We start from the raw sequence: 25,445 nt of genomic DNA, 5'->3' as shown, positions 1-25,445 counted from the left end.
CACACAAATTATCTAACAGAAGTGGAAGTGAGATAGAACCTTGAACTCTTTGGCAGGGGAAGAGGTTGTTGTAGAGATTCATTTAAAAAATTACAAAGGCTCAGTTTCTAAGATCAAGAACTGATAAATGGGACCTTATGAAACTGAAAACCTTCTGCAAGGCAAAGGATAAATCTGCACCCTCCAGATTGGACAAAAAAATGGTTCCACTAGACCCACATCATATAGAGTGTTAATATCTAAAATATGTAAATAACTCAAGGAGATAACCTGTCTTCCTGAAAAAAAAAAACAAGCAAACAAATAAACAAACAAAAAAACCCACCAAAATATGATGTATAGAAATAGGCAGAGAATTTGCAACAGGAATCTGGAATGGCTGAGAAGCACTTAAGGACATCTCACTCTTAAGAAGAATTCTTAACAAGTATGCACTTCTGTTAGGTTCTATGCTCTGCACACAAGGGCCAATTCTGATATATAGAGATTACTACTATAAAGACACAGAACAATGGGTCTCTCTATAGATAATGTAACAATTATACAAAAACCAGACTGATGCCTTTTACACAATTTTTCATGCATGGGTTATGAATAGATAACATTTTTGAACTTAACATTTCTTCTCTGTACAATTGAAAATGACAAAGATTTTATCTGGGCTCATTTGTTTTTATGGGAAGGAATTATAGGTACTTGAACTTTTTAGGTACTTATATTTATTTTCCTGACTGTCTCTGATCTTTGCATATATATTTGGGGAGAGAATCATATGTTAGATATTAAGAGGGGAAAGAAAAATGCTAGGGGGAGAGAAATGGAAAACAGTGGAGGAATCTGTAACCCTTTTGGAAGTCTATTTACCTTTAGCTTGCTGAGTCTGGAACACAGTCTCTTATTCTTTTAAACATCAACTAGTTTGTGCCCTTTTCCTGACCTTCTCAATTCTCAGCAGAGTGTGAAAGACATTTTTGTATTATGAAACAAAAATATCACTGAGAAACTCTTAATATACAACAAAATCCATCCTACAGGAGCTGACATGAGAGACCTTTAGAAAAGTTCAGAGTATCTGCTGCAGGGCAGTCAGGTTTGTGTACGTGAGAGCAGCCATGAGTGAATGGGTAATATAGGTACACTTCACAAGTGTCAAATCTCAATTCCTTTTTCCATCCTTTTCAGTTTGCTATGTTTGAAATAAAATATTGACTTGGAGGAATTAACAACAGAAATTTGTATTAAAGAATTTAATATCAGAAGTCTAATAATACTGGCCATATTTTCTTCACATTTCTATTGGATTTTAGATGATAGATTCCTTGCTAGGTCTGCACATGGGGCTTTTCTCTTGGACATGTAAGCTTATATATTTTGCCCTTGTCTTCTTTTATTTCCCTGTATAAAACAGATGCCAATATAAATCAGACAGTGAAGAAGACAGATATGCCTGCCCTTTAGTGTAGAGAAATAGGAGGGCAAGATAAGTGGTGAACTGTAATTTAAGGCTTAAAATATTCTTTGTAAAACAATCCTAGAGTACTCTGCATAGCCTCATGGGAAGGTGGAGGCTTGGGGTTCAATGATGTTCTCTCTAGTGAGTGTCATACTTTCCATGTAGGGTTACCTTCCTCCTTGTGTAGAGTGTTGCAGAGCTCAAAAGGTAGAGATTAGCTTATGTGGGCTAAAGGTCAGCATTTTCTAAAGCAGCTGTGCTCCAGATTCTTCCATCTCTGGCACCACTGACTTCAGTGACCCTCTGCGTGCAAGGGCTTCTCAAGGTAGATATACCTCTCAAGGCCAGTCATCATCTAAAGGCAATCCATTGATATCAATGATTTTTGCACAATTACTGAGCCTCAGATTTTCCAAAGAAGAGAGGCTTCCAACAAAACATCTCTGAGAAGAGACAGCCAACACAACCCATGACCACAGGTGTTAAACATATAGACTCCAGAAGAATTTTAGGAGCCCAATCCCAGAGCATAATAACCACAGACATGAGAGTCATTTGGTAGCTATAGATTCTTGCTAGGCCAAAGTTAGCCAGCTTTACTGTCCCATTAATTGTCACCAGAATGTTGTCTGGATTAATGTGCCCTTTCCCCAGACTTGAGTGGCTATCCATATATTAATTGTTTGAAATAGTCAGTCTTCCACAAACCTATGCCATCTAGGGTGGAGTCTTTAGACCTAGATGGAAGGCTCCTGTCTTGCCACATCCACAGCCTCCTGAAGAAGCAGACTCCCCACTGAGATTACTTTCCATGTCAATCCTGCTGAAACAAGCAACAGAATCCAGATGAAACCTTTTGATTGTCACCCTATACAGAGTTAAAAAGATATATACATTGAACCTTGATCAAAGAACTTTGTCTTGGCTCACATTTCTCTTGTCTGCCCATCCTATTCCATTCCTCCTGCCCTTCCAGGTGTACCTGCTTCTCCATGGCCGCTGGATGACTGCAGGTGACATGCAAATGAAGATACTGGACACAGGGAGACCAACTGAGAGACACTGTCTTCCGTGTAGCTCTACAGAAAACTATAGAAGTTATCTATCATGCATGGTTGTATACAATATCCAGCATTAATGTTAGCACTATAAATTTCATCTTTTAAATCTTTTTGATTGGAAGGAGGCAAAAAGGATACAGGTTAGTCTAAGGTAGCATCAGTCTAATGATGATATGAGCTAGGGGTGACAGCACATTGGACTGGGGAGTTTTATATAGGCAATTTTCCACCGCCTCTGAGAGCTGCTTCAGATAAGAGGAGTAGTGTGTAAAAGAATACAGAATAGAATAGAATAGAATAGAATAGAATAGAATAGAATAGAATAGAATAGAATAGAATAGAATAGAGAATACAGAATAGAATAGAATAGAATAGAATAGAATAGAATAGAATAGAATAGAATAGAATAGAATAGAATAGAGAATACAGAATAGAATAGAATAGAATAGAATAGAATAGAATAGAATAGAATAGAATAGAATGGAATGGAATGGAATGGAATGGAATGGAATGGAATGGAATGGAATGGAATGGAATGGAATGGAAAGAGTAAAAAGAAGATAGTAGATAATGCAAGTGACATAGTGACATGGGAGAGGAGAGAGGAGAGAGCAGAGAGGAGAGAGAGAGAGAGAGAGAGAGAGAGAGAGAGAGAGAGAGAGAGAGAGAGAGAGAGAGAGAGAAGGAAAATTTATTTCAAAGCTCTCCTAGGAACACGACAAAATCAGAAGTCCTGCTTGACCTCCCTGGCCCCTACTGGGGATATTCTTAGTTCTTTTAGGTCTTATTACAACAAGTTCTCTTCCCTATTCATATTGTCTGTTTTGGGTGCACACCAATTTGTCCATGTGTCCATTTGTGTCTGTTTTTGTTTCATTGTCTGAATGCCTCTTGTTCTATGTTTCACGTTGAAAAGAAAAAAAAAGGTAAAACTTTATCTGCTAGCTATCTGTTTCTTGATTCAGCCTCAGTTTGCACAGGGCAGGCTGAATTAATGTGCCCAGCACCATTAGCCAGGAATCAAGCAAAGCAAGAGAAGCCCTCCTGAAAATCTGCTTTTAAAGGGAACCAGCTTCTTCTCAAGAACTAGGGAAAATAATCTAATAATTGTTTTTCCCTAGAAAATAATCTCTGCAGTTGTGATTGTTGGGTTCAGCAAATGACAAAGTGCTTTTTCTCTTGAAATGATCACTAGAAAAAGTAAAAATGTTGTTTGTTCTAAATGTATAAGAATCGTGTAGCTGCTTCATTTTGTTTCTGACTGGTCTTAAAGGTATAAATATGATCTGCATGTCTTGGTTATAGAGTGTTGGCTTATAAGATATTGGGTATGTAAAAAAGGGTGTAACATTGGTAACAGAAAGTTAACTTAAAATTGGTAAATCATGGTTGGAGTCATTTTAAATAACAACATGTGGCATGAACCAGACCAGAAAACCATGCCTCTAAAGATACTTCTAAATTGGGATCATATTTTCTGTAATTTTTATCCAAGAAACTAGACTTATCAGGGATAAGATTTAAAACAATGTCTCCTTAATGAGATATTAAGAGTTGCGATGTCATGCATTCATTTTCTTTATTTAAATATATATATATATATATATATATATATATATATATATATATATATATATATATACTTGTCAATAGTAATTTTTGTACTTAAATGAACAATATTTTCAAGTTAGAACTACAGAATAGGGGTGTTTGAAGAGATGATGAGCAATTGACAGCACTGACTGAAGTTTCAGAGGAAAAAACTTCTGTTCTCAGAACACATAATTGTACACAATGATGCATGTGTCAGTCTTCAAAGGGATTCCCCCATCTTCTTTTGACATCAAGAGCCACCACACCTGAATAAGATAAAAGCAAGTATCAATAAAAAAGTCTGAAACAAAATACATATGATTAATTAAAGGAAAAGATTTTAGAAAGAATTATGCCAACCTTAAAACCTGCCAAAATGTAACGAAGAAATTAGAAAAACAAATCAGATCAATAATGTGTAGAGGTATGAATTCTGTGATAAAACTGTTTAATAAAGAAATATCTAAGGAATAAATGGATATATTGCTGAAATCGTCTAAATCTTGAAATTCAACAAATTATTTTCTATTAGAGAATAAGACTGACATAAAATGAATTACCTTCTTTATGCCTTACTTACAACCACAATATGTTCCATTTGCTTATGAAGATATGATCTTCTAAGCATATTTTAGTTAGTGTCCCAGGTTTACAAAACATTATATTTATTAATATCCATGTACATTGTATAGTTGAGCTAAAACTATTTTTTAAGCTATTGTCTTCATTTACATTTCAAATGCTATCCCCTTTCCTAGTTTCCTCGCCAAAATTCCCCTATACTCTCCCCATGCCCTGTTCCCCAACCTACCCACTCCAGTTCCTTGCCCTGGCTTGCCTCTATACTGGGGTATATAATCTTCACAAGACCAGGGGCCTGTCCTCCCATTGATGGCCATCTAGGCCATCCTCTGCTACCTATGCAACTAGAGTCACAAGCTTTGGGGGGTTGGAGGTGTAATGTTTAATTCATATTGTTGTTCCTCCTATAGAGTTGCAGACCCCTTTAGCTTTTTCGTTACTTTCTGAAGCTCCTTCATGGGGCCTTGTGTTCCATCTAATAGATAACTATGAGCATCCACTTCTGTATTTGCCCATCACTGGCATAGTCTCAAAAGAGATAACAATATCAGGGTCCGGTCAGCAATATTTTGCTGTCATATACAATAGTGGCTGGGTTTGGTGTTTATTTATTGGATGGATCACCTGTTGGGGCAGGCTCTGGATGGTCTTTCTTTCCCTCTCAGCACTGAACTCTGTCTCTGTAACTCCTTCCATGGGTATTCTGTTCCCCATTCTATGAAAGAGCAACGTATCCACACTTTAGCCTTCCCTCTTCTTGAGTTTCAAGTGTTTTGCAAATTTTATCTTGGATATTCAAAATTTCTGGGATAATATCCCCTTATCAGTGAGTGCATATCATGTGGGTTTTTTGTTTGTTTGCTTGTTTGTTTGTTTGTTTGTTTTGTGATTGGGTACCTCAATCAAGATGATATCCTCCAGATACATCCATTTGCCTAAGAATTTCACAAATTCATTGTTTTTAATAGCCGAGTAGCACTACATTGTGTAAATATACCATCTTTCTGTATCCATTCCTCTGCCTAAGGACATATGGGTTGTCTCCAGCTTCTGGCTATTATAAATAAAGCTGCTATGAACATAGAGGAACATGTGTCCTTATTACAAGTTGGAACATCTTCTGGGTATGAGAATGAATCAATTCACATTCTTCTACATGATAACCACCAGTTGAGACAGCACCATTTGTTGAAGTGCTGTCTTTTTTCCACTGGATGGTTTTAGCTGCCCTGTCAAAGATCAAGCGACCATATGTGTGTGGGTTCATTTCTGGTTCTTCAATCTATTCCAATGATTTACATGTTTGTCACTGTACCAGTACCATTCAGTTTTTATCACAAATGCTCTGTAGTTCAACTTGAGGTCATTCATGGTGATTCCACCAGAGGTTCTTTTATTGTTGAGAATAGTTTTTGATATCCTGGGATTTTTATTATTCCAGATGAATTTGCAAATTGCCCTTTCTAACTCAGTGAAGATTTGAGTTTGAATTTTGATGGGGATTGCATTGAATCTGTAGATTACTTTCAGCAAGATAGCCATTTGACTGCATTAATCCTGCCCATCCTTGGGCATGGGAGACCTTTCTATCTTCTGAGAACTTCTTCAGTTTCTTTCTTCAGAGACTCAAAGTTCTTATCATTGAGATCTTTCACTTTCTTAATTATAGTCACATCAAGGTATTTTATATTATTTGGACTACTGTGAGGGGGATTGCTTCTCTAATTTATTTCTCAGCCTGTTTATCCTTTGTGTAGAGCAATGCCATTGGTTTGTTTTTTAGTTTTTGTTTGTTTGTTTATTTGTTTGTTTGTTTAGTGGTTAGCTATGTTTCTTTTATTAGCTATTTTCTTTTTTTTTCTTTTTTTTCCCCACCCACTCCCTCTTTTTCACCCTGGCATTCCCCTGTACTGAGGCATATAAATTTTGCAAGTTCAATGGGCCTCTCTTTCCAGTGATGGCCAACTAGGCCATCTTTTGATACATATGCAGCTAGAGTCAAGGCTCCGGGGTACTGGTTAGTTCATAATGTTGTTCCACCTATAGGGTTGCAGATCCCTTTAGCTCCTTAGGTACTTTCTCTAGCTCCTCCATTGGGGGCCCTGTAATCTATCCAATAACTGACTGTGAGCATCCACTCCTGTGTTTGCTAGGCCCCGGCATAGTCTCACAACACACAGCTATATCAGGGTCCTTTCAGCAAAATCTTGCTAGTGTATGCAATGGTGTCAGCGTTTGGAAGCTGATAATGGGATGGATCCTCAGATATGGCAGTCTCTAGATGGTCCATCCTTTCGTCAGAGCTCTATTGGGTATTTATTTCATTTACATTTCCAATGCTATCCCAAAAGTCCCCACATTCCCGCACCCACTCCCCCACCCACCCACTCCCACTTCTTGGCCCTGTCGTTCCCCTGTACTGAGGCATATAAAGTTTGCACGACCAATGGGACTCTCTTTCCACTGATAGCCAACTAGGCCATTTTCTGATTCATATGCAGCTAGAGACATGAGCTCCAGGGGGGTACTGGTTAGTTCATATTATTCTTCCACATATAGGATTGCAGATCCCTTTAGCTCTTTGGGTACTTTCTCTAACTCCTCCATTGAGGGCCCTGTGATCCATCCAATAGCTGACTGTGAGCATCCACTTCTGTGTTTGCTATGCCCCGGCATAGTCTCACAAGAGACAGCTCTATCTGGGTCCTTTCAGCAAAATCTTGCTAGGGTATGCAATGCTGTCAGCGTTTGGAAGCTGATTATAGGATGGATCCCCAGATATGGCAGTCTCTAGATGGTCCATCCTTTCGCCCCAGCTCCAAACTTTGTCTCTGTAACTACTTCCATGGATGTTTTGTTCCCAATTCTGAGTTATTTTTATATCCATCTACTGCACTGAAGCTGTTTGTCAGGTTTAGGAGTTCTCTGGTGGAATTTTTTGGGTCTTTTATATATACTATCTTATCTTCTGCAAATACTGATATTTTGATTTCTTCCTTTCCAATTTGTACTCCTTTTATATCTTTTTGTTGTCTAATTTCTCTGGCTATGTCTTCAAGTACTAATTTAATGGGTAGGGTGAAAATGGGCAGCCTTGTCTTGTCCCAGATTTTAGTTTTATTTCTTCATGTTTCTCTCTTTTAGTTTGATGTTGCCAATTGGTTTTTATTGCTTTCATTGTGTTTAGGTATGGGCCTTGAATTCCTGTTCTTTCCAATACTTTTATAATGAATGGGTGTTGAACTTCATAAAATCTTCCTCTGCATATAATGTGATGATCAAGTATTTTTTTTTCTTTGCTTATGTTTATACAGTCGATTAAGTAGATGGATTTCCATATATTAAACCATTTCTGCTCCCTTGACATAAGCCTGCTTTACATGATGGATGATCATTTTGATGTGCTCTTATATTCGGTTTGCTACAATTTTTTGAGTATTTTTGCATCAATATTCATAAGAAAAAATGATCTAAAGTTCTTTCTTTGTTAGCTCTTTGTGTGATTTAGGTATCTGAGTAATTTTAGATGTATAGAATGAATGTGGTTAAGTACGTTCTGTTTCTATTTTGTGGAGTAGTTTGAGGAGAATTAGAATTAGGTTTTCTTTGAAGGTCTGCTAGAACTCTGCACTCTTCCCATCTGGTCTTGGGCTATTTTTGATTGGAAGACTACTAATGAATTCTTCTATTTCTTTAGGGGTATGGGACTGTTTATATCGTTAATCTGATCCTGTTTTAACTTTGGTACCTGGTATTTGTGTAGAAAATTGTCCATGTCATCCAGGTTTTCCAGTTTTGTTGAGAATAGCCTTTTGTAGTAGGATCTCATGGTGTTTTGGATTTCCTCAGGTTCTGTTGTTATATCTTCCTTTTCATTTCTGATTTTGTTAATTAGGATACTGTTACTGTACGGTCTAGTTCATCTGGCTAAGGGTTTATCTAAATTGTTGATTTTCTAAAAAAAAAAAAAAAACAAAAATGAAGAAAAAGAAGAAGAAGGAGGAGAAGGAGGAGGAGGAGGAGGAGGAGGAGGAGGAGGAGGAGAAGGAGAAGGAGAAGGAGAAGAAGAAGAAGAAGAAGAAGAAGAAGAAGAAGAAGAAGAAGAAGAAGAAGAAGAAGAAGAAGAAGAAGAAGAAGAAGAAGAAGAAGAAAAGACAAAACAACAACAACATCATCATCAACAACAACAAAACAGCTCCTGTTTTTGTCGATTCTTTGTATTGTTCTTTTTTCCCCCCCTTGGTTGATTTCAACCCTGAGTTTGAGAATTTCCTGCTGTCTACACCCCTTGGGTAAATTTGCTTCCTTTTGTTCTAGAGCTTTTAGGTGTTCTCTCAAGCTGATAGTGCATGCTCTCTCTAGTTTCCGTTTGGAGTCACTAAGATATATGATTTTTCCTCTTAGGACTGATTTCACTGTGTATCATATGTTTGGGTATAAAAAGTAATGGGTGTCATTTTCTTTAAACTCTCAAAAGTCTTTTATTTCTTTCTTTATTTCTTCCTTTACCAAGTTATCGTTGAATAGAGTGTTGTTCAGTTTCCACATGTATGTGGGCTTCCTATAATTTATGTTTTTATTGAAGATCAACCTTAGTCCATAGTGATCTGATAGGATGCATGCAATAATTTCAGTATATTTGTATCTTCTGAGGCCTGTTTTGTGACCAATTATATGGTCAGTTTTGGAGAACGTAGCATGAGGTACTGAGAAGGAAGTATATTCTTTTGTTTTAGGATAAAATTGTTGTGTAGATATTTGTTCAATCCTTTTGTTTCATATCTTTTGTTAGTTTCACTGTGTCTATGTTTATTTTCTGTTTCCAGGATCTTTCCATTTATGAGAGTGGGGTGTTGAAGTCTCCCACTATTATTGTATGTGATGCAATGTGTGCTTTGAGCTTTACTATTGTTTCCTTAATGAATTTGGATGTCCTTGCATTTGGATCATAGATATTCAGAATTATGAGTTAACGTGGAAGATTTCACCTTTGAGGATTATGAAGTACCCCTCCACTTTTATGATAACTTTGGGTTGGAAGTCGATTTTATTCGATATTAAAATGGTTTCTCCAGCTTGTTTCTTCAGACCATTTACTTGGAAAATTGTTTTCCACCTTTTACTCTGACGTAGTATCTAACTTTTTCCCTGAGGTGGGTTTTCTGTATGCATTAAAATATTGGGTCCTGTTTATGTAGCCAGTCTGTTAACCTATGTCTTTTTATTGGGGAATTGAGTCCATTGATATTAAGAGATATTAAGGAAAAGTAATTGTTGCTTCCTGTTATTTTTGTTGTTAGAGTTAGGATGCTGTTCTTGTGGCTATCTTCTTTTAGGTTTGTTGAAGGATTACTTTCTTGCATTTTCTAGGGCATAGTTTCCCTCCTTGTGTAGGCATTTTCCCTTTATTATCCTTTGAATGGCAGAATTCATAAAAAGATATTGTGTGTATATGGTTTTGTCATGGAATACTTTGGTTTCTCCATCTACGGTAATTGTGAGTTTTCCTGGGTATGGTAGCCTGAGCTAAATTTGTGTTCTCTTGGGGTCTGAAATACATCGGTCCAGCATCTTCTGGCTTTCATAGTCTCTGCTGAGAAGTCTGGTACAATTCTATAAGGTCTGCCTTTATATGTTACTTGAACTTTGTCCCTTACTGATTTTAATATTCTTTGAATGTTAATTCACAGAATTATTTAGTGAATTTATTATTTTGATTATTATGTGTTAGGAGGAATTTCTTTTCTTGTCAGGTCCTTTTAGAGTTCTGTAGGTTTCTTGTATATTCATGGGCATCTCTCTCTTTAAGTTAGGGAAGTTTTCTTATATAATTTTGTTGAAGATATTTACTGGCCCTTTAAACTGAAAATATCATTCTCATCTCTACCTATCATCCTTAATTTTGCTTTACTAATTGTGTCCTGGATTTCCTTGATGTTTGAGTTGGCATATTTTTGCATTTTGTAGTTTCCTTTATTGTTTGGTCCATGGTTTTTGTTTTTTGTTTTTGTTTTTGTTTTGTTTTTTTAATGGAGTCTTCTGAACCTGAGATTCTCTCTTCCATTTCTTGTATTCTGTTTGTGATACCGCATCTATGGTTCTTGATTTCTTTCCTAGGATTTATATCTCTTATTGCTTCTACTTCCATTTTTAGATCTTGCAATTTTTTTTCCAATTCCATCACTTGTTTGGTTTTGATTTCCTGTAATTCTTTAAGGGATTTTTGTGCTTCCTCTTTAAGATCTTCAACCTGCTTGGCAGTGTTCTCCTGTATTACTTTAAGTGAGTTATTAATTTCCTTCTTAAAATCCTCTACCAGCATTATGAGATTTGGTTTCAAATCCAAACCTAGCTTTTCCAGTGTGTTGGGGTATCCAGCACTTGGTTTGTTTGGAGTACTGGTTTCTGATGATGCCAAATGGTTTTGTTTCTCTTTTTAAGATTCTTATGTTTGCCTTTTGCCCTCTGGTAATCTCTGGTGTTAGATCTTCTAGCTGTGTCTGGCTGGAGCTTTTTCCTCCTTTAATTCTGTTAGCCTCAGTCAGCCCTCCTGGAATCCAACTCTCTCCTGAGTTCCAAGGGTCAGAGCAATCACTGCAGGCAAGCTCTTCTCTAGGAGGGAAGGTGCAGAGGTCTGAGGATCAGCCCCACCTCCTGGCTGAGAATGAAGGCCCAAAGGGACCTTTTGCAAGAAGCTCTGTTACTTCTGTGGCCTGCATGCTTTCCTGCAAGGACTGGTCTCTGAGATACCCGGGATACAAGATGGTGATCTCACCTGAGTCCTGGGGTCAGAGCCCTCCATGGAGGCAAACACTCCTCTGGTGGGGAAGATGCACAGAGGTCTGGGGTTCAGCTGCACCTCCTGGTTGAGGATGAATGCTCAAAGGGACCCTACCCAAGAAGATCTGTTACTTCTGCAGCCCACATGCTCTCTCCTGTGTAGACTGGTCTCTGAAAGAACTGGGATACAAGATTGGGATCTCACATGACTCCTGGTTTTAGTGCTGTCTTAGTCAGGGTTTCTATTCCTGCACAAACATCATGACCAAGAAGCAAGTTGGGGGGCAAAGGGTTTATTCGACTTACACTTTCATGCTGCTGTTCATCACCAAAGGAAGTCAGGACTGGAACTCAAACAGGTCAGGGAGTAGGAGCTGATGCAAAAGCCATGGAGGGATGTTCTTTACTGGCTTGCCTCTCCTGGCTTGCTCAGCCTGCTCTCTTATAGAACCCAAGACAACCAGCCCAGGGATGGTCCCACCCACAAGGGGTCTTTCCTCCTTGATCACTAATTGAGAAAATGCCTTACAGTTGTATCTCATCGAGGAATTTCCTCAACTGAAGCTCCTTTCTCTGTGATAACTCCAGCTGTGTCAAGTTGACACAAAAATAGCCAGTACAATCGACCCCTTGTCATCTTGACACACAAACACATCACTAGTAAGCCTCAACACTTACATTCTTATTCATCCCCAAGATCTAAATAACTTTAAAAGTCCCATAGTCTTTACATATTCTTAAAAATTCAGTCTCTTTAAAATATCCATCTCTTTTAAAATCCAAAGTCTTTTTACAATTAAAAGTCTCTTAACTTTGGGCTCCACTAAAACAGTTTCTTCCTTCAAGAGGGAAAATATCAGGGCACAGTCACATTCAAAGCAAAAATCAATCTCCAACCGTCCAACGTCTGGGATCCAACTCACGATCTTCTGGCCTCCTCCAAGGGCTTGGATCACTTCTCCAGCCATGCCCTTTGTAGCACACACATCGTCCTCTGGGATCCAGATGCCTGTACTCCACTGCTGCTGCTGCTCTTGGTGCTCATCTCATGGTACTGGCATCTCCAAAACACTGCATGACCCCTTCAGTCCTGGGCCTTCAATTACAACTGAGGCTGCACCTTCACCAATGGCCTTCCATGGCCTCTCACAGTGCCAAGCCTCAGATGCTATGCATGACCCCTTCATGCCTTCAAAACGAGTACCACCTGGGTGACTCTTACACATTACCAAGTCCCGCTGCAGAAGGAGTACAACCTTGCCTATCTCTGGAACACAGCCTCTTTGTGCTTTCAGAAAACACTTCCCAGAAGATGTCACCTCAATGATGCTGGTCGCTTCTTAATCACCACTAATTTCTTAGCTCCAGCTAACCAGCATCAATAGTCCCAGTAATGCAAAGTTTTTGCTTTAGTAGTTCTGGTATCTTGTTAATCACAGCTGATTCTTCAGCCCCAGCTAACCAGAACCACAGAATCTTCACAATCAAAACAGCAATGGCCCTGAAAAGAGTCTTAAATTTTCCCTCTGAAATTTCACAAACCAGACCTCAATCTTCTGCACTGTTCTCAACATTATCTTCCAAGCTCCTACACAACATCTGACAGAGCTCTTAACAATGAATGGATCTTCAAGCCCAAAGTTCCAAAGTCCTTCCACAGCCCTCCCCAAAACATGGTCAGGTTGTCACAGGAATACTCCACTCCCAATACCAATTTGTCTTAGTCAGGGTTTCTATTCCTGCACAAACATCATGACCAAGAAGCAAGTTGGGGAGGAAAGGGTTTATTCTGCTTACACTTTCATGCTGCTGTTCATCACCAAAGGAAGTCAGGACTGGAACTCAAACAGGTCAGGGAGCAGGAGCTGATGCAAAGGCCATGGAGGGATGTTCTTTACTGGCTTGCCTCTCCTGGCTTGCTCAGCCTGCTCTCTTATAGAACCCAAGACTACCAGCCCAGGGATGGTCCCACCCACAAGGGGCCTTTCCCCCTTGATCACTAATTGAGAAAATGCCTTACAGTTGTATCTCATCGAGGCATTTCCTCAACTGAAGCTCCTTTTTCTGTGATAACTCCAGCTGTGTCAATTTGACACAAAAATAGCCAGTACAAGTGCCCTCACTGGAAACCAACTTTTTTTCTAGTGGGAAAGTTGCACAGAGGTCTGATATCCTGTCACGTGGGATTCAGTTATTCGTGGGTGGGAGGGGGGCAGCAAACCTGGAGGAAAATGGGAGGAAGGGAAGGAGAAGCAGAGACCAAGAAGGGTGCCTATCAAGGTCTCCGTTTATTATGCTAAGGTGCCTTGTTTTAAAGCATACATTGCGGGATATAGGGAGTAGTCGAGGGAAAATTCTATAAAGAACAAAGAAGTAGGCATCTGCTGACATGAGGGCCGAAGTCAGGCTCCAGGTGGTGGGCACTCTGAGTCTTATCTCTGGAACATAGATCCTCCTCAACAGCCTTGGGATATCAGGCCGGTCTCAGGCATAACTCATGTCCTTGGATGTCGTGGGAATTCATGAAGAGATAGGGAAGAGGAGACTACAATTCAGCTTTTACAGCCTCAGGTGCCAGGAAGGGAATAGGAAGGAGGGAGTAATAACCAGTTCCTAGTGTGAGACCATTTGGCCTGTCAGGGAGATTGTGAAGGGCTTGATTTCTCACAGGATGGTCTCTGACAGTCTGAGGCTCAGCTCTGCCACCTGGCTGAGGATGAAGGCCTGAAGTGATCCTGTCCAAGAAGTTATGTTGCTTCTGCCATTCATACATATATAAGAACTGGTAGACAAACTTTGTAATGTGAAAGTAATGCTTTTGGTATTGGTTTTAAAGAAAATGGAGTGGCACATGCCTTTAATCCCAGAACTGGGGAGGCAGAGGCAGGCAGATTTCTGAGTTCAAGGACAACCTGGTCTACAGAGAGAGTTCCAGGACAGTGAGGATGATACAGAGAAACCCTGTCTCAAAAAAAAATGGATTGTTTAAAATTGGGTTTTGCTTTCCAAAGTTATGGTTATGCTCTAATATTGAACAAGAAATCTGCCTTGCCTTCAGAGAATTATTTATTAATCCATAATACCATTATTACAGATCTATCCTGGTGTTGTTCAAAATAAAGTCCAAACGTAAGATTTATGAAAGGTCAATGAGGATGTGAAACTTAGAAAGACATTACAATATGGCCTACCTAATCCATATAGATTTGGAGGTTTGTTCTTCCTTTGCATCCTGATAATTGTAAAGGGTTTGCTTCTAATGAGCTTATAATGATTGAAAAGTTTGCCTCAAGGAATGGGTAATAGCCTTACATTATGTAAAAAACAAAAAAAAATCTCTGCTTCAATACTAGAAGTTAGGACTTTAAATCTTTCAGTATATATTGTTTAATATATAGAGAGTATTTTATTAGCTGATGCTTATGATGATGTTTTACTACAAGCCTTTGGCTTTACAATAGGCTTTAAATTTTTGGGGAGTAGCTGTTGCTCCAGAAAAGATCCAAATGCAATACTTTTTTCAATATTTGGAGCCTCAGTCATATCCTAAAAAAACTGTGGCACAGAAAATTCAACAAAGAAAGGTTGATTTGCTTACTTCAGTATTTTCAAAAACTTCTAGGTGATGCTAATTGCCTAAGACCCTTAAGCTGACCACAGGAAGACTTAAACCTTTGTTGGATGTTCTCAAGGAGGATGCAAATTAACTGGTAAGAGACTAGTAGCTTTGCAGAAAGTAGAGGAATCTGCTGTAATCAATTGCTGGCTGTTTATGTTATATGCCCACAGCAATTCTTTGGCAAAGAGAGCATTAATGTGGATTCTACTTTCTTCATCTCCAAATATAGTTTTATCATCCTACTATAAAGCTGTTTGTGGTGTTAATAAAGAATTGTAGGATAGACTCATGAAAGTATTTTGGAAAGAATGTCTTAAGAATCTGATGAGAAATCTATTCCTAGTTTCAAACAGCAATTAAATTGGTTATTAAAGAATACCGGTGACCAGCACCAAGGTAGCTAGGGCGCAGGGTCAGCTGACACCCGCCAGCTACCCATGACACCTGCCACAGGATCTTAAGACTACTGGTGAGTAGAACACAGCGTCTGCTCCAATCTTTAAAAAGAGACAACGATAACAACTAACTGCAGAGATTACCAGATGGCAAAAGGTAAACATAATAATCTTACTAACAGAAATCAAGACCACTCACCATCATCAGAACCCAGCACTCCCATTTCGCCCAGTCCAGGGCACCCCAACACACCGGAGAAGCTAGACCCGGATCTAAAAGCATATCTCATGATGATGGTAGAGGACATCAAGAAGGAATTTAATAACACACTTAAAGAAATACAGGAGAACACTGCTAAACAGGTAGAAGACATTAAAGAGGAAGCACAAAAATCCCTTAAAGAACTGCAGGAAAACCAGACCAAACAGGTGATGGAATTGAATAAAACCATTCAAGACCTAAAAAGGGAAGTAGAGACAATGAAGAAAACCCAAATTGAGGCAAAGCTGGAGATAGAAACCCTAGGAAAGAAATCTGGAACCATAGATGCAAGCATCAGCAACAGAAAACAAGAGATGGAAGAGAGAATCTCAGGTGCAGAAGACTCCATAGAGAACATCGGCACAACAATCAAAGAAAATACAAAATCCAAAAAAATCCTAACTCAAAACATCCAGGAAATCCAGGACAAAATGAGAAGACCAAACATACGGATAATAGGAGTAGATGAGAATGAAGATTTTCAACTCAAAGGACCGGCAAATATCTTCAACAAAATTATAGAAGAAAACTTCCCACACCTAAAGAAAGATGTGCCCCTGAACATACAAGAAGCTTACAGAACCCCAAATAGACTGGACCAGAAAAGAAATTCCTTCTGACACATAATAATCAGAACAACAAATGCACTAAATAAAGATAGAATACTAAAAGCAGTAAGGGAAAAAGGTCAAGTAACATATAAAGGCAAGCCTATCAGAATTACACCGGATTTTTCACCAGAGACTATGAAAGCCAGAAGGGTCTGGACAGATGTTATACAGAAACTAAGAGAACACAATTTCCAGCCCAGGCTACTATACCCAGCCAAACTCTCAATTACCATAGATGGAGAAACCAAAGTATTCTAAGACAAAACCAAATTCACACATTATCTTTCCACAAATCCAGCCCTTCTAAGGATAATAACAGAAAAAAACCAATACAAGGACGGAAACCACGTCCTAGAAAAAGCAAGAAGGTAATCCCTCAACAAACCTAAAAGAAGACAGCCACAAAAACAGAACACCAACTCTAACAACAAAAATAAAAGGACGCAACAATTACTTCTCCCTAATATCTCTTCATATCAATGGACTCAACTCCCCAATAAAAAGACATAGACTAACAGACTGGCTACAGAAACAGGACCCAACATTTTGCTGCTTACAGGAAACTCATCTCAGAGAAAAAGATAGACACTACCTCAGAATGAAAGGCTGGAAAACAATTTTCCAAGCAAATGGTAGGAAGAAACAAGCTGGAGTAGGCATTATAATATCTGACAAGATTGACTTCCAACCCAAAGTCATCAAAAAAGACAAGGAAGGGCACTTCATTCTCATCAAAGATAAAATCCTCCAAGAGGAACTATCAATTCTGAATATCTATGCTCCAAATACAAGGGCAGTCACATTCATTAAAGATACTTTAGTAAAGCTCAAATCACACATTGCACCTCACACAATAATAGTGGGAGACTTCAACACACCACTTTCACCAATGGACAGATCATGGAAGCAGAAACTAAACAGGGACACAGTGAAACTAACAGAGGTTATGAAACAAATGGATCTGACAGATATCTACAGAACATTTTATCCTAAAATAAAAGGGTATACCTTCTTCTCAGCACCTCACGGTACCTTCTCCAAAATTGACCACATAATTGGTCACAAAACAAGCCTCAACATATACAAAAATATTGAAATTGTCCCATGCATCCTATCAGATCACCATGGACTAAGACTGATCTTCAATAACAAAATAAATAATAGAAAGCCAACACACACGTGGAAACTAAACAACACTCTTCTCAATGATACCTTGGCCAAGGAAAGAATAAAGAAAGAAATTAAGGACTTTCTGGAGTTTAATGAAAATGAAGCCACAACATACCCAAACTTATGGGACACATTGAAAGCTTTTCTAAGAGGAAAACTCATAGCTCTGAGTGCCTCCAAAAAGAAACTAGAGAGAGCACACATTAGCATCTTGACAACACACCTAAAAGCTCTAGAACGAAAGGAAGCAAATTCACCCAAGAGGAGTAGACAGCAAGAAATAATCAAACTCAGGGGTGAAATCAACGAAGTGGAAACAAGAAGAACAATTCAAAGAATCAAGCAATCGAGGAGCTGGTTCTTTGAGAAAATCAACAGGATAGATAAACCCTTAGCCAGACTCACTAGAGGGCATAGGGAAAGTATTCTAATTAACAAAATCAGAAATGAAAAGGGAGACATAACAACAAACCATGAAGAAATCCAAAACACCATCAGATCCTTCTACAAAAGGCTATACTCAACAAAACTGGAGAACCTGGATGAAATGGACAAGATTCTAGACAGATACCAGGTACCAAAGTTAAATCAAGATCAGGTTAATGATCTAAACAGTCCCATATCCCCTAAAGAAATAGAAGCAGTCATTAATAGTCTCCCAACCAAAAAAAGCCCAGGACCAAATGGGTTTCGTGCAGAGTTCTATCAAACCTTCAAAGAAGATCTAATCCCAGTTCTTCACAAACTATTCCACAAAATAGAATCAGAAGGTACTCTACCCAACTCATTCTATGAAGCCACAATTACTCTGATACCTAAACCACATAAAAACCCAACAGAGATAGAGAACTTCAGACCAATTTCCCTTATGAATATTGATGCAAAAATCCTCAATAAAGTTCTCCCTAACCGAATTCAAGAACACATCAAAACAATCATCCATCCTGACCAAGTATGTTTCATCCCAGGGCTGCAAGAATGGTTCAATATACTAAAAACCATCAGTGTAATCCATTATATAAACAAACTCAAAGACAAAAACCACATGATCATCTCGTTAGATGCTGAAAAAGCATTTGATAAAATCCAACACCCATTCATGATAAAAGTCTTGGAAAGATCAGGAATTCAAGGCCCATACCTAACCATGATAAAAGCAATCAACAGCAAACCAGTAGCCAAAATCAAAGTAAATGGTGAGAAGCTGGAAGCAATCCCACTAAAATCAGGGACTAGACAAGGCTGCTCACTCTCTCTCTCTACCTATTCAACATTGTACTTGAAGTCCTAGCCAGAGCAATTAGACAACAAAAGGAGATCAAGGGGATACAAATCGGAAAAGAAGAAGTCAAAATATCACTTTTTGCAGATGATATGATAGTATACATAAGTGACCCTAAAAATTCCACCAGAGAACTGCTAAGCCTGATAAATAGCTTCAGTGAAGTAGCTGGATATAAAATTAACTCAAGCAAGTCAATGGCCTTTCTGTACACAAAGGATAAACAGGCAGAGAAGGAAATTAGGGAAACAACACCCTTCTCAATAGTCACAAACAATATAATATACCTTGGCGTATAAACTCTAACTAAGGAAGTGAAAGATCTGTATGACAAGAACTTCAAGTCCCTGAAGAAAGAAATTAAAGAAGACCTCAGAAGATGGAAAGACCTCCCATGCTCATGGATTGGCAGGATCAACATGGTAAAAATGGCTATCTTACCAAAAGCAATCTACAGATTCAATGCAATCCCCATCAAAATTCCAACTCAATTCTTCAACGAATTAGAAAGGGCAATCTGCAAATTCATCTGGAACAACAAAAAGCCTAGAATAGCAAAAACTCTTCTCAAGGATAAAAGAACCTCTGGTGGAATCACCATGCCTGACCTAAAGCTGTACTACAGAGCAATTGTGATAAAAACTGCATGGAACTGGTATAACGACAGACAAGTAGACCAATGGAACAGAATTGAAGACCCTGAGATGAACCCACATACCTATGGTCACTTGATCTTTGACAAGGGTGCAAAAACCATCCAGTGGAAAAAAGACAGCATTTTCAACAAATGGTGCTGGCACAACTGGAGGTTATCATGTAGAAGAATGCGAATTGATCCATTCCTATCTCCTTGTACTAAGGTCAAATCTAAGTGGATTAAGGAACTCCACATAAAACCAGAGACACTGAAACTTATAGAGGAGAAAGTAGGGAAAAGCCTCGAAGATATGGGTACAGGGGGAAAAAATCCTGAATAGAACAGCAAAGGCTTGTGCTGTAAGGTCGAGAATAGATAAATGGGACCTCATAAAGTTGTAAATCTTCTGCAAGGCAAAAGACACCGTCAATAAGACAAAAAGGCCACCAACAGATTGGGAAAGGATCTTTACCTATCCTAAATCAGATAGGGGACTAATATCCAATATATATAAAGAACTCAAGAAGGTGGACTCCAGAAAATCAAATAACCCCGTTAAAAAATGGGGCTCAGAACTGAACAAAGAATTCTCACCTGAGGAATACCGAATGGCAGAGAAGCACCTGAAAAAATGTTCAACATCCTTAATCATCAGGGAAATGCAACTCAAAACAACCCTGAGATTCCACCTCACACCAGTCAGAATGGCTAAGATCAAAAATTCAGGTGACAGCAGATGCTGGCGAGGATGTGGAGAAAGAGGAACACTCCTTCATTGTTGGTGGGATTGCAAGCTGGTACAACCACTCTGGAAATCAGTCTGGCAGTTCCTCAGAAAACTGGATATAGTACTACCAGAGGATCCCACAATACCTCTCCTGGGCATATATCCAGAAGATGTTCCAACCGGTAAGAAGGACACATGCTCCACTATGATCATAACAGCCTTATTTATAATAGCCAGAAGCTTCAAAGAACCCAGATGCCCCTCAACAGAGGAATGGGTACAGAAAATGTGGTACATTTACACAATGGAGTACTAATCAGCTATTAAAAGGAATGAATTTATGAAATTCCTAGGCAAATGGATGGATCTGGAGGGCATCATCCTGAGTGAGGTAACATATTCACAAAGGAACTCACACAATATGTACTCACTGATAAGTGGATAGTAGCCCAAAAACTTAGGAGACACAAGATATAAGATACAATTTGTTAAACGCATGAAACTCAAAAAGAACTAAGACCAAAGTGTGGACACTGTGCCCCTTCTTGGAATTGGGAACAAAACACCCATGGAAAGAGTTACAGAGATAAAGTTTGGAGCTGTGAAGAAAGGATGGACCATCTAAAGACTGCCATATCCAGGGATCCATCCCATAATCAGCTTCCAAACGCTGACACCATTGCATACACTAGCAAGATTTTGCTGAAAGGACCCAGATATAGCTGTCTTTGTGAGACAATGCCGGGGCCTAGCAAACACAGAAGTTGATGCTCACAGTCAGCTATTGGACGGATCACAGGGCCCCCAATGGAGGAGCTAGAGAAGGTACCCAAGGAGCTAAAGGGAACTGCAACCCCATAGGTGGATCATTATTATGAACTAACCAGTACCTCAGAGCTCTTGACTCTAGCTGCATTTGTATCAAAAGATGGCCTATTTGGCCATCACTGGAAAGAGAGGCCCATTGGACTTGCCAACTTTATATGCCCCAGTACAGGGGGATGCCAGGGCCAAAAAGTGGGAGTGGGTGGGTAGGGGACTGGGGGGGGGAGTGTATTGGGGACTTTTTGGATAGCATTGGAAATGTAATTGAGGAAAATACCTAATAAAATAAATTTAAAAAAAAAGAATACCGGTATATGGCCTATTGCAACATTTTAGGCAAGATTAATAATCATTATCCAAAAAACAAGTTGTTACAATTTGCTTCTATGCATGCCTTTGTCTTTCTTTAAATTTATACATGTATCCCATAAAGAATACATCTACTCTAATTATAAACAGCCCTTCTACTGGAGAGACATATATGTGATCAGATTACATGTTTATTCTCACGAGTTTCTCTATACTTCAGCACAAATATTTGAACTATGTTCTGTAGCCACTGTTTTTATAGTGTTGAAAAAAATCAAGATTTAATTTGTATACTGTTTGCCTATATATATGGATATAGATATAACCTAGGGCTTACAATTGCTTGAAATTGTTCCTTCTTAAGATACTACTAATTCTCATATTTTGCAATTAAATTCATGAAAATACAACTCAAGTTTAAAAATAAAAGTAGTGTTCCTTTAAAGGATAGTCTTTGGATATTTAGGTACTCATCTACTCAAATCATAGGCCTTATACAGGAACAATTGGCCATATAATATCATTCTTTACATCATCAAAATTTAGTAATGGCTTGAGATAATAATTTGGAATTTTTAGAAAATGTGCAAATGAAGTTGAAAAGTCTTGTTCTCAATGTCCTCAATTTCTACCTGTACCACATCATGATGTTAATTCCTGAGGACTTATATTTAATCAATTATTGAAAATAGATACTTGCTATATCCACTCCAGTAGTGACTCGCATGACAGGCCTAGAAACCTGGGTGCAGTCCCCAGGCGAAAAGTTCACTTCATGGAAACTTAGTCTCCTGGAACCTTGGCATTTCCATAGCACAAATGCTCCAATTTTTTTCCTGCAATAATGTGGAGGGTCTTGCATGCTTTCTTACAGTATTTTACTGGATAAGAGTTAGAAATCTTAGGGCAAGCTACTCCCATATGCAAGAATTTTCCATGGTCTAGGAAGAAGGAAAGTTGTGGTCTAAGAAGAAATACTTAGAACTATAGATGGCGAACCCACTCCCATATATAGGAATTTAAAATGGCCTAGGGGGAAGGTAGATTATACACTAGACTAGAATTGGAAATGTGGCAAGGGCGCCTGGCTTCTTAGAATAAAGTGACCTTAGGTGGGGCTGCATTTGATCCCAATTGTTAACATTGATTTTTATCCCATTTGGTTCCTGTTAGCTTTTTGTATTAATTCCTCTGTTTTGTGTAAAAGTCACTTATAAGACTAGTGCTTGCTTTGAGACAAATTGCATTCAGACACAGAACACTCCCTTGTGTCCTTGTCTGTTTGCCACCCTTTTCGTTGCCAACTCCTTGCCCATCGGTCCATAATCCTGATTTCTCCCACAGATTGAGGGGGGCCGACTGAGACTGGTCCACAGAAGATACTTATATTTTCAATTTTAGAAAAGTAAAATATGCACATGTGACTATTGATACCTTTTCAGTCTTTCTGGTTGCAACTGCTTTAAAAGGAGAAGCATCTAAAAATGTAATTAGTCATTGCCTGCATTTTTTTCTGTGCTTGGTGTTCCAAATCAGATTAAAACAGATAATGAAACTGGCTATTACAGTCAAGCATGTGAGATGTTTTATCAAAAATTTAATGTTACCCATAATTCTGGGATTCCTTATAATTCTCAAGGACAAGATAGTGTGGACCTTAAAACAATAGCTTCTTGTAAAACAAAAAGGAGGGAATTATATTCCCATATACATTATTTAAATCATACTTTTTATTTTTAAAATTTTAAAATTTGGATTCCAAGGAACTCTTTCCTGAGTTTCTATAGCATTGTACAACTAGGCATACTCATGCCTAGGTGAAATGGAAGGATCCACTTATTGTCATATGGCATGGTCCTGATCAGTTTTTTTTTTAATTGGGTATTTATTTCATTTACATTTCCAGTGCTATCCCAAAAGTCCCCCCTACATGCCCCCCCACCCACTCCCCAACCCACCCACTCCCACTGATCAGGTTTTAATATGGGGGTCAGGTCCTGTCTGTGTTTTTTCACATAAGAAGATGGAGTCCAATGGTTGCCTGAAAGTGAACCCAAGTCCTGAGTCTTCTTGTAAGTATGATTGCAATTATGAAGCTGGCTCACAAATCTCTATCAGCCAGCTAGTTATCTTGAAGCATAGTCTTCTCTCTTACCAGAGAACTAACAGTTTTCTGCTAGTTCTCAAAGCCACCTCCCAAACACCCAGAGGCCAGATGTTGTGTCTGATCATTGATAATTTGCAGCTGAACTGAATACCTGGGAAACCACACAGACAACCTTAATCCTGTTGTTTTTTAACTTTTGACTTTGTGTCTTAAGCAGATTGGTTGCCTTCACAGAGGATCGTCCTCAGCAAAGGTCAGTTATTCACCATGGCAATTATTAATCACTATGAAGAAATGAATTGAGTGCATAGTCATATGCCCTTTGGAGCTTTGGGCTGAATGAGCAAAAGGTATGCTAATGAAAGCCAGTGGTCAGAGACAGGCAACTGGGGTTCTCGAGCTCCTATCAACCTAAGACAGATGTGGTGCCAAAAGGTTTTGTTTGTTCATAACAAACATTAAAAGGCCATGTTTGTTCAAGTAAACACAAACAAGCTGTGCATGTCCTTAAGGACCAGTAAGAAGGAGTATAGACCCAAACCTAAGCCAGGCATGGTCGCCAGCCACCATAGTTCCCCAAGGGAATCCCCAGAAGTAAATCTTGTGCTTCCCCTCTAGCTCATCTTTAAATATATATATATTGGGGAAATAGTACCCTTCCCCAAGCCTTAAGCAGGCTATCCAGACGTTGTTTGCCACAGTCAGTCTTGCACCAACCTAGCCCATCTAGGGTGGAGTCTTCAGACCTAGGTGGAAGTCTCCTGTCTTGCCACATCCACAGCTTCTTGCAGAAACAGACTGCCCACTGTACTTCTTTGAAATTCAGTCCTGCTGAAACAAGCAACAGACAGAACACAGCTGAAACAAAGGGATGTACCTTTGGGTACCCCCCCCAATGTATTAAGAGTTAAAAAATTAAACATTGAGCCTTGATTAAAAAAAAACAACAACAAAAACAAAAGGCAAAACAAAAATCAAACAAACAAACAAAACCTTTGTCTTGGCTCATTATTGCTTTCACCTGCCCATCCTATTCAATCCCCAGGTCTCCTTCCAGGTGTACCCAGTTCCTTATAGCCACTGGATGGCTACAGCTTAAGGTCCTGGTGAACAATGCAGTTTGCATGAAGAAATTCTAGGCCAATTAGAAACTGAAGCATCAGCTCCTTGATGGTCTTAACCAGCAAGCCTGATGTGGGTGCATCAGGTTCAGTTGGTTTAGGTATGTCCTTAAGTCCTAGACTATATACTCAAATACTAGAATGACCTTGATCTCCCTATCAGTTCTGGAAGTAGCACAGACATCCATCAGCCATACCACATTGGGATGTTCAAAGGCCTCCAGCCTCCTTAGTAAGAATACCTTAAGAAATTTGCTGACAAGAAGGCCCCCTCTAGCTGCTTCTTCATTAGGAACTCACACTCTCTTACGGGCCACAAAGTGGCCACTGTGAGGATCTCAGGCTTTGTATATCATCCAGGATTCACTGGCACCAATTTCAGCCACTGGTTCATATCAAATGGTAGCCATTAGTGGATCAGGATATCTTATACCTGCCCAAAATCTGTGGTGGTGTCCCTTTATTTTGGACCCCAGGAGCTCATTATTATGGCACCATACACCAGGGATCAGTCCAGGGCAGCTAAACCCTTCAAGCAATATCAGAGACACAGGCTTTGAGCTATAGAGGCCCCCTGATGCTCACCCTCACCTTGTGAGCAGATGCCAGAGATGCACAAGTAAACCTCCGTATCTTACTTTTTAAGGGCACAGTCATATTTTCTGGGTACCAGTTTAACCATCTCTTTATATAATCTCTCTCTTTTTAAATTTTTTTTTAAATATTCTTTAATCTATTTTTACAGTCCATTCCTTATCTTCCTCCTGGTCCATCCTCTGACTGTTTCTCACCCCATATTGCCTCTCCTGTTTCCAAGAGGATGTACCCACTCCAAACCTACACCCCACTCTTACCCCACAGCCGACCAAAACTCCCCACTCACTGGAACCTCAAGTCTCTATAGGGTTAAT

General features: G+C 39.0%; 1 pseudogene; it reads right to left on the bottom strand.

Moving 5' to 3' along the window:
• Window positions 1-1,698: 1,698 nt before the first annotated feature.
• LOC110288197 (cyclin-dependent kinase 4 pseudogene) lies at window positions 1,699-25,191 on the bottom strand (annotated as a pseudogene).
• Window positions 25,192-25,445: the final 254 nt, after the last annotated feature.

Source organism: Mus caroli, unplaced genomic scaffold (genome assembly GCF_978045245.1).
Source record: "Mus caroli unplaced genomic scaffold, Mus_caroli_1 scaffold_7, whole genome shotgun sequence".
Taxonomy (NCBI): Eukaryota; Metazoa; Chordata; class Mammalia; order Rodentia; family Muridae; genus Mus; species Mus caroli.
This window is presented reverse-complemented; position numbering and strand designations above follow the sequence as displayed.